Genomic DNA, 9,357 nt, shown 5'->3' on the forward strand with positions numbered 1-9,357 from the left:
AAGACCTACTGAATTGGAAGTTCTTATAGCCACTTTTAATAGAAAAGTGAAGCTTGGTCCCGATCAGATTTGCCTATGTTGTAAAGGATTGTGGTTCCCAAAGCAAATAAATAAGCTTTCTAGAGCCTATTTAGAAGAACATTGCGAGTTCAGGGAAGAGCTTTACCAAAATGCAAGCCAGCTTGCTTTCACTGGTGAATCTTTTAGGCTCTGTGCAACCTGTCACAGCAATATAAAAGCTGGCAGAAAGCCCAAAGGTGCCATTTCCAACGGCCTAGATTTCCAGAAATTCCTCATTGCTTAAGGGGGCTTACTCCCTTGGAGGAACGACTGATTTTACCTCGCCTTCCATTTATGATTATTAAGTCGATAGGTCATGAGCGTCAGAGTGCTATAAAAGGAGCTGTTGTAAATGTTCCAATTCCAGTAAGCAATATTGTGACGTCCCTCCCACGAGCTTTTAATGAAGCTGAGGTCATACAGCTCCACCTCAAGCGAAGAATGGAATATGGACATGATTTCATGGCAGAGACCATTAGGCCTTTTAAAATTGCTGACGCTATTAGATACTTAGTGAATACCGAGCCTTACAGAAAGCATAATGTGTCAGTAAACGAGCAGTGGATCTCTGATTTTACATCCGAAACTGTTCCCTTCATAGCATCTCAAGCTGACTTAGCATTAGAAGAGGAGCAATTAGCCATCCAGCAGGAGGATGTAAATTCGGAGGCGACTAATTCCGATGAGAGTGCGGAAGCCGAAGAGCTAAATCCTGGAGGACAAGAAACGATGCTTGAGAATAACCAGACACACAATGTAGGAATTCCGAGAAATACAATGGCTCCAGGTGAGGGCCAAAGACCTCTCGACGTGATTCTCGATGCTGACTCTGAAGAATTAGCGTTCCCAAGCATATATGCTGGCGTCAAGAGACCATCTTCAGAGAGTTATACAACCGTAGTTAGGTCTGAGCTTAGAAACGTAGATAGAAGAGGTTGTAGAACTGACAAATTATTCTTCAATTATAAGAAGTTGGAATTAATTAAAATTCGAAACAATATTTCAACTTGCTTACGTAAGCGCAGCGCCTCCAGCGCTATAACAGCTGCTAACGTACTTGATGAAGATTTTATGGGCAACTTAATTAGCCATGATGATGGATATCAAATTCTTAAAGATATTCGCACGTCTCCTGCTCACTGGGAAGAAGAAAAGAAGAAAGTCATGGCTATGATTCTCCAGTTTGCTTTGCAAACTTTCTTTATAACTCTGTCGGCCGCTGAAACTAGGTGGCCAGAGCTGATAGTACTGCTCAAGCGCAATGTAGATAGGGTTGAAATAAATGAAGAAGAAGCTTTAAATGTACAATTTAGGGAAAAGGCGCGCCTGATTAGGACAGACCCAGTGACGTGTGCTAGATATTTTGATTATAGATATAGGGAAGTTTTTAAGTTAATGAAGAAACCTAAGGGGTATCTTTGGAAGTAATTTTGTTACTACCTATTATTGGCGAGTTGAGTTTCAACAGAGAGGTTCACCTCATATTCACGGTATGTTTTGGCTGAAAGATGCCCCGGAAGTGGATTTCAACAATGAAGAATCTATGTCTAGTGTAATAGCCTTCATTGATAATTTGGCTCCGTATGTTGAATACCAAAAGCATATGCACGGGCATTCGTGTCTTAAAAAGGTGCGCGGACAATCTGTTTGTCGATTCGGTATTCCATATCCTCCAATGCCCCAAACGGAAATATTGAAGCCACTTCCTGAAGAAACTCAAAACTTTTCTCTTCACCACGAAAACTTTAAAAAAATCAGATGATTTGATTAGCCATCTTAGCATATTTGAAAATTTTCTTTCTCATGATCAGGTGAGCCTCAGTTACGAGGACTACATATATGCTACTAGGTCAAGTTTGAAAAAACCACAGATTTTTCTGAAGAGAACATTTGCAGAAATTCAAGTTAATGCTTATAATAAACACATTCTTTCTATGCAAAGTGCAAATATGGATATCCAGTTAATTTTTGACCCTTTTGCTGGCTGTAGCTACATAATTAATTATATTAACAAATCCCAAAGGGGTATTTCGAAGTTAATGCGAGAAGCAGCTAATGACATTCGAAGAGGCAATTCAAGCATTCGGCAAAAGCTACAGTATCTTGGTCACAAATTTGTTTCGGGCACTGAGATCTCTGCTCAGGAGGCCGTATATTGTTGTTTAGGATTGGCGTTGTCAGAATCTAGCAATAAATGCGTTCACGTAAACACCTTCCCTCCAGAACAACGAGTTCGTATGCTTAGACCTACAAGCGTCCTGCAAAATATGCCTCAGAATTTCACTGACATCTTTCAGAAAGGTTTGCTGGACAGATACGAACAAAGACCAGATTCTCATGAAGGCCTGTGTTTAGCCGATTTTGCTGCAAACTGTGAGTTTTCAAAAAGCCGGGGAAGAACTCGTCAAGGGAGAAATAGTGACAACGAAGCTGAAGAAGAAAATAATATTTTAGGAGAAGTTTATTCCGCGCTTCGCGACAGTAGTGGTTTTATTGGAGAAAGGAATAGGCCGAGTATTATTAGGTATAGCCCCTTCAATATTTATATAGATAGCCAGAATTATTTTAGAGCATTAGTGATGCTTTTTTCTCCGTGGAGAGACGAACAGGTAGATTTAGTACAGAGAAATTGTGAGGAGTTTTACATAGGGAATGAAGAGGCTATTAAAGCCAATTTTGATAGATTTAATTCCATAGAAAGTTTGGAAGACGCGCTTAGAAGGGCCATGGAAGTAGAGGAGAATAATGAGAAAAATATAGATGAGGAGGCCGCAGTTAATGAGGAGTGTAGGGCCCTAGATTTTCCGGAAATATCTTCTCAAATATATGTTTTAAACTTACACAATAATATTCAAGAAATTGATCCGGATAGCAATATCCCGATAATAAAGCTCCCGCCAATTATTTCCGCTGAAAACTTAGCAACTTTAGTTAGATCCCTCAATTTGAAGCAAAAAACCTTTTTAACGCATGTTTTGCATAATGCAAGAAGAAATTCTAGTTTTTATGAGTTCGTAGGAGGCGGAGCAGGTGTCGGCAAGAGTAGACTTATTTCTACGCTATTTCAGCCCCTTTCCAAGGAGTATAATGGTAGAGCAGGATGCGACCCAACTTCGGTTAAAATATTATTGTGCGCTCCCACAGGCAAAGCTGCTTTTGGAATCGGAGGCTCCACTCTTCATTCCATGTTCTCTCTCCCTGTAAATCAGGCTGGGTCTGCATTTAGGAGCTTAAGCCCTGATTTGTTAAATACCCTGCGTTCTAGATTTATTGATCTCAAAGTACTTATAATAGACGAAATTTCTATGGTCGGCGCAACAATGTTTTCCCATTTGGACTCTCGCCTAAAGCAAATTTTTTCCAATGTCGATGCTCCCTTCGGAGGTATTTCGGTCATCGTGTTCGGCGATCTGAGACAATTGCGGCCAGGATGTGATCGTTGGATTTTTCAGCCGCCGTCGCATGATCCATACAGTGCTATATTTGGATCTTACCTGTGGAGCCCTTTTAAGTTTTTCGAACTCACAGAGATAATGCGACAGCGAGATGACCAGCCGTTTGCAATTGCACTCAATAACATGGCGTCCGGCCAAATGTCGTCTGATGATATAAGTTTACTTAGAACCCGAATTTCCGATGAAAGTCAAGTACCAAATGACGCAATTCACCTTTTCTCAAGCAATCAGGACACAGATCAGTACAATAGGGAGAAGCTCAGCTCGATTCCCACTGATCAGTTTAACTCGGAAGCTACAGACTCAGTTAAGTCTGCACAACTTAGCTCAGAGCAGAGGAACAGATGTCTGGAACAAGCTAGGGTATTAAAAACATCTGAAACACAAGGTTTGTGTACCTCACTGATTTTAAAAACCACTGCTAAATATATGATGACGGTCAATGTAGATACATCAGATGGTCTCGTTAATGGAGCCACAGGTGTTCTTAGGGAGATAGGCTTCAGTACGTCCAACACTCCGAATATTCTTTGGATACAATTTTTAGATGAAAGCATAGGAGTTAGTGCACGATCAAAGTGCAGTCACCGTCAAGAGCCTTCATGGACCCCAGTTGTTAAGATTATCAAGAGCTTTCAGATTAATTCTAGCCATTGACAGAAAGCAGTTTCCAGTGGTACCTGCAGAAGCCATTACTATTCACAAAAGTCAAGGAGCTACGTACAGCAAAGTGGTGGTTCACACTAGTCCAGGAATGCAGAGAGCTGCACTGTATGTAGCCTGTAGCAAAGCCGCAAGTGCAGCAGGTCTTTATATCATTGGACCTTTCGTCCCTCCAAGATCCGCTCAGGACTCAGCTTCAGATGAAGAGCTCCGAGAATTGCGTTCCGCTAAGTTACTGAATACCCATTTCGATTGCTTACTCAATAGTCCGAACCTTCATGTCTTTTTCCATAATACGGAAAGCTTGCACTGCCACATTAGCGATGTATGTTCCGATCAGCTAATGCTTAAGTCTTCACTTTTGTGCTTCGTTGAGACTTCCACATACTCAAATGAAGCATATGATATTCCTGGCTTTACCCCAGCAGTGAGACTAGATTGCCAGTCAGTAGCTAGCGGAGCTCGGCCAAAAAGAGGCATTCTCGTATTCATTCGAAACGAACTTTTTGAGAATGTTAGTCTTTGTTCAAGTGGTCGCTTTTTTGCTAGTTCTAAAAATTTAGCCTCTCCAGTGTTCGAGTTTGCCACCTTTAATTACCGTTATTTAGGGATTATTGTTATATATAAAAGTCCGACGTATCCGTTGATAAAGTTTGAAACAGAATTTAAGGAATTATTTCAGCGGCACACGTTTTTAAATAGTAATTGTTTAGTGTAAGGAGATTTTAGTTTGTGCCTTCATTCCATCTCTGGCTGCTGTAGGAGAATTTTCTATTTTTTAGCTGATGCAAAAGGTTTCATTTCATTACTAGATTTGGATTCGTCCACAACCAATTGCAATACGCATATTGATTGGGCGTTTTCAAATATTTTCGATAATAGGGCCACTGCGCGCACATTTGAGACCACGTATAGCTACCACAGTGGTATATTAGTTAGCATAAGGGAGAGAGGAGGTAGTGTACATATGTACATACTTAAATATAATATTAATAATATATATTAAAAAAAAAAAAAAAACAAAAAAAAATGTAGTAAAAAAAATTTAATTAATTATTTATTAACAAAAAAAATATTAAAAACTAGTACAACCGGACTATAATAAACAAGGAAGAACGCTATAGTCGAGTACCTCGACTATCAGATACCCGTTACTCAGCTAAAGGGACCAAAGGAAAATGGAGATATGCAAGCAGCAAATGCGCCACCTATCGGCGATAGACAGATTTAAGTGTTGTGGGCGTTACAGTGGGCGTGGGAAAATTTTTAAATCAATCGATAGGTATTGACGAGACCAATACATTTCAGTTAAAATTTTTTATCTAGCACGAAAATTGTGGGCGCCACAGGCTTGGGGGGTTTGTGGGCGTTAGAGTGGGCGTGGCATATTCGCGTAACAAACTTGCGCTGCGCTCAAGCCTACCGAATCTAAATCTGAAATCCCGTTTCTCTATCTTTAATATTTTCCGAGATATCCGCGTTCATATTTACGATTTTTTGAAGTTTGTGGGCGGTTTGTGGGCGTTAAAGTGGGCGTGGCAAACTTTTTTTTAGGTTAATCGGTAGGTATTGATTAGAAGAATACATTTCAGTTAAAATTTTTGTTCTAGCATCAAAACTGTAGGAGCCACGGTTTTGGGCGGTTTGTGGGCGTTAGAGTGGGCGTGGCACTCTTCTGAAACAAACTTGCGCTGCGCAGGAATCTCAGGAATCTGCGTGCCTAATCCTAGTATTGTAGCTCTTATAGTTTCCGAGATCTCAGCGTTCATACGGACAGACGGACAGACGGACAGACGGACATGGCTAAATCGACTCGGCTAGTGATCCTGATCAAGAATATATATACTTTATGGGGTCGGAAACGCTTCCTTCTGCCTGTTACATACTTTCCGACGAATCTAGTATACCCTTTTACTCTACGAGTAACGGGTATAAAAATTGTGTCTGTGTGTTTGTCTGTCTGTCTGTCTGTCTGAATGTCTGTCTGTCTGAATGTCTGTCTGTCTGAATGTCTGTCTGTCTGAATGTCTGTCTGTCTGTCTGTCTGAATGTCTGTGTGCCTGTCTGTCTGTCTGTCTGTCTGAATGTCTGTCTGTCTGTCTGTCTGAATGTCTGTCTGTCTGTCTGTCTGAATGTCTGTCTGTCTGAATGTCTGTCTGTCTGTCTGTCTGAATGTCTTTCCGTCTGTCTGAATGTCTGTCTGTCTGTCTGTCTGAATGTCTGAATGTCTGTCTGTCTGTCTGTCTGTCTGTCTGTCTGTCTGTCTGAATGTCTGTCTGTCTGAATGTCTGTCTGTCTGTCTGTCTGTCTGTCTGTCTGTCTGTCTGTCTGTCAGTCTGAATGTCTGTCTGTCTGAATGTCTGTCTGTCTTTCTGAATGTCTGTCTGTCTGTCTTTCTGTCTGTCTGCCTATCTGAATGTCTGAATGTCTGTCTGTCTGTCTGATTGTCTGTCTGTCTGTCTGTCTGAATGTCTGTGTGTCTGTCTGAATGTCTGTCTGTCTGAATGTCTGTTTGTCTGTCTGTCTGTCTGTCTGAATGTCTGTCTGTCTGTCTGTCTGTCTGTCTGTCTGTCTGAATGTCTGTCTGTCAGAATGTTTGTCTGTCTGTCTGAATGTCTGTCTGTCTGTCTGTCTGTCTGTCTGAATGTCTGTCTGTCTGTCTGAATGTCTGTCTGTCTGAATGTCTGTCTGTCTGTCTGAATGTCTGTCTGTCTGTCTGTCTGTCTGAATGTCTGTCTGTCTGTCTGAATGTCTGTCTGTCTGTCTGTCTGTCTGTCTGAATGTCTGTCTGTCTGTCTGAATGTCTGTCTGTCTGAATGTCTGTCTGTCTGTCTGAATGTCTGTCTGTCTGTCTGAATGTCTGTCTGTCTGAATGTATGTCTTTCTGTCTGAATGTCTGTCTGTCTGTCTGTCTGAATGTGTGTCTGTCTGTCTGTCTGAAGGTCTGTCTGTCTGTCTGTCTATCTGTCTGAATGTCTGTCTGTCTGAATGTCTGTCTGTCTGTCTGTCTGAATGTCTGTCTGCCTGTCTGTCTGTATGTATGTCTGTCTGTCTGTCTGTCTGTCTGTCTGTCTGTCTGTCTGTCTGAATGTCTGTCTGTCTGTCTGTCTGTCTGTCTGTCTGTCTGTCTGAATGTCTGAATGTTTGAATGTCTGAATGTCTGTCTGTCTGAATGTCTGTCTGTCTGTCTGTCTGTCTGTCTGTCTGTCTGTCTGAATGTCTGAATGTCTGTCTGTCTGAATGCCTGTCTGTCTGAATGTCTGTCTGTCTGTCTGAATGTCTGTCTGTCTGTCTGTCTGTCTGTCTGTCTGTCTGTCTGAATGTCTGAATGTCTGTCTGTCTGTCTGTCTGTCTGTCTGAATGTCTGAATGTCTGTCTGTCTGAATGCCTGTCTGTCTGAATGTCTGTCTGTCTGTCTGAATGTCTGTCTGTCTGTCTGTCTGTCTGTCTGTCTGAATGTCTGTCTGTCTGTCTGTCTGAATGTCTGTCTGTCTGAATGTCTGTCTGTCTGTCTGAATGTCTGTCTGTCTGTCTGTCTGTCTGTCTGAATGTCTGTCTGTCTGTCTGAATGTCTGTCTGTCTGTCTGAATGTCTGTCTGTCTGAATGTATGTCTGTCTGTCTGAATGTCTGTCTGTCTGTCTGTCTGAATGTGTGTCTGTCTGTCTGAATGTCTGTCTGTCTGAATGTATGTCTGTCTGTCTGAATGTCTGTTTGTCTGTCTGTCTGAATGTGTGTCTGTCTGTCTGTCTGTCTGTCTGTCTGAATGTCTGTCTGTCTGTCTGTCTGAATGTCTGTCTGTTTGAATGTCTGTTTGTCTGTCTGTCTGTCTGTCTGAATGTCTGAATGTCTGTCTGTCTGTCTGTCTGTCTGTCTGAATGTCTGAATGTCTGTCTGTCTGAATGCCTGTCTGTCTGAATGTCTGTCTGTCTGTCTGAATGTCTGTCTGTCTGTCTGTCTGTCTGTCTGTCTGAATGTCTGTCTGTCTGTCTGTCTGAATGTCTGTCTGTCTGAATGTCTGTCTGTCTGTCTGAATGTCTGTCTGTCTGTCTGTCTGTCTGTCTGAATGTCTGTCTGTCTGTCTGAATGTCTGTCTGTCTGTCTGAATGTCTGTCTGTCTGAATGTATGTCTGTCTGTCTGAATGTCTGTCTGTCTGTCTGTCTGAATGTGTGTCTGTCTGTCTGTATGTCTGTCTGTCTGAATGTCTGTGTGTCTGCCTGAATGTCTGTCTGTCTGTCTGTCTGTCTAATTGTCTGTCTGTCTGTCTGATTGTCTGTCTGTCTGTATGTCTGTCTGTCTGAATGTCTGTCTGTCTGAATGTCTGTCTGTCTGTCTGAATGTCTGTCTGTCTGTCTGTCTGTCTGAATGTCTGTCTGTCTGTCTGTCTGTCTGTCTGAATGTCTGTCTGTCTGAATGTCTGTCTGTCTGTCTGAATGTCTGTCTGTCTGTCTGAATGTCTGTCTGTCTGTCTGTCTGTCTGTCTGTCTGTCTGTCTGTCTGTCTGTCTGTCTGTCTGTCTGTCTGAATGTCTGTCTGTCTGTCTGTCTGAATGTGTGGCTGTCTGTCTGAATGTCTGTCTGTCTGAATATATGTCTGTCTGTCTGAATGTCTGTTTGTCTGTCTGTCTGAATGTGTGTCTGTCTGTCTGTCTGTCTGTCTGTCTGAATGTCTGTCTGTCTGTCTGTCTGAATGTCTGTCTGTTTGAATGTCTGTCTGTCTGTCTGTCTGTCTGTCTGAATGTCTGAATGTCTGTCTGTCTGTATGTCTGTCTGTCTGAATGTCTGTGTGTCTGCCTGAATGTCTGTCTGTCTGTCTGTCTGTCTAATTGTCTGTCTGTCTGTCTGATTGTCTGTCTGTCTGTATGTCTGTCTGTCTGATTTTTTGTCTGTCTGAATGTCTGTCTGTCTGTCTGAATGTCTGTCTGTCTGAATGTCTGTCTGTCTGTCTGTCTGAATGTCTGTCTGTCTGAATGTCTGTCTGTCTGTCTGAATGTCTGTCTGTCTGTCTGAATGTCTGTCTGTCTGTCTGTCTGTCTGTCTGTCTGTCTGTCTGTCTGAATGTCTGTCTGTCTGTCTGTCTGAATGTCTGTCTGTTTGAATGTCTGTCTGTCTGTCTGAATGTCTGTCTGTCTCAATGTCTGTCTGTCTGTCTGTCTGTCTGTCTGTCTGTCTGTCTGAATG

Source organism: Drosophila subpulchrella, unplaced genomic scaffold (genome assembly GCF_014743375.2).
Source record: "Drosophila subpulchrella strain 33 F10 #4 breed RU33 unplaced genomic scaffold, RU_Dsub_v1.1 Primary Assembly Seq15, whole genome shotgun sequence".
Classification (NCBI taxonomy): Eukaryota; Metazoa; Arthropoda; class Insecta; order Diptera; family Drosophilidae; genus Drosophila; species Drosophila subpulchrella.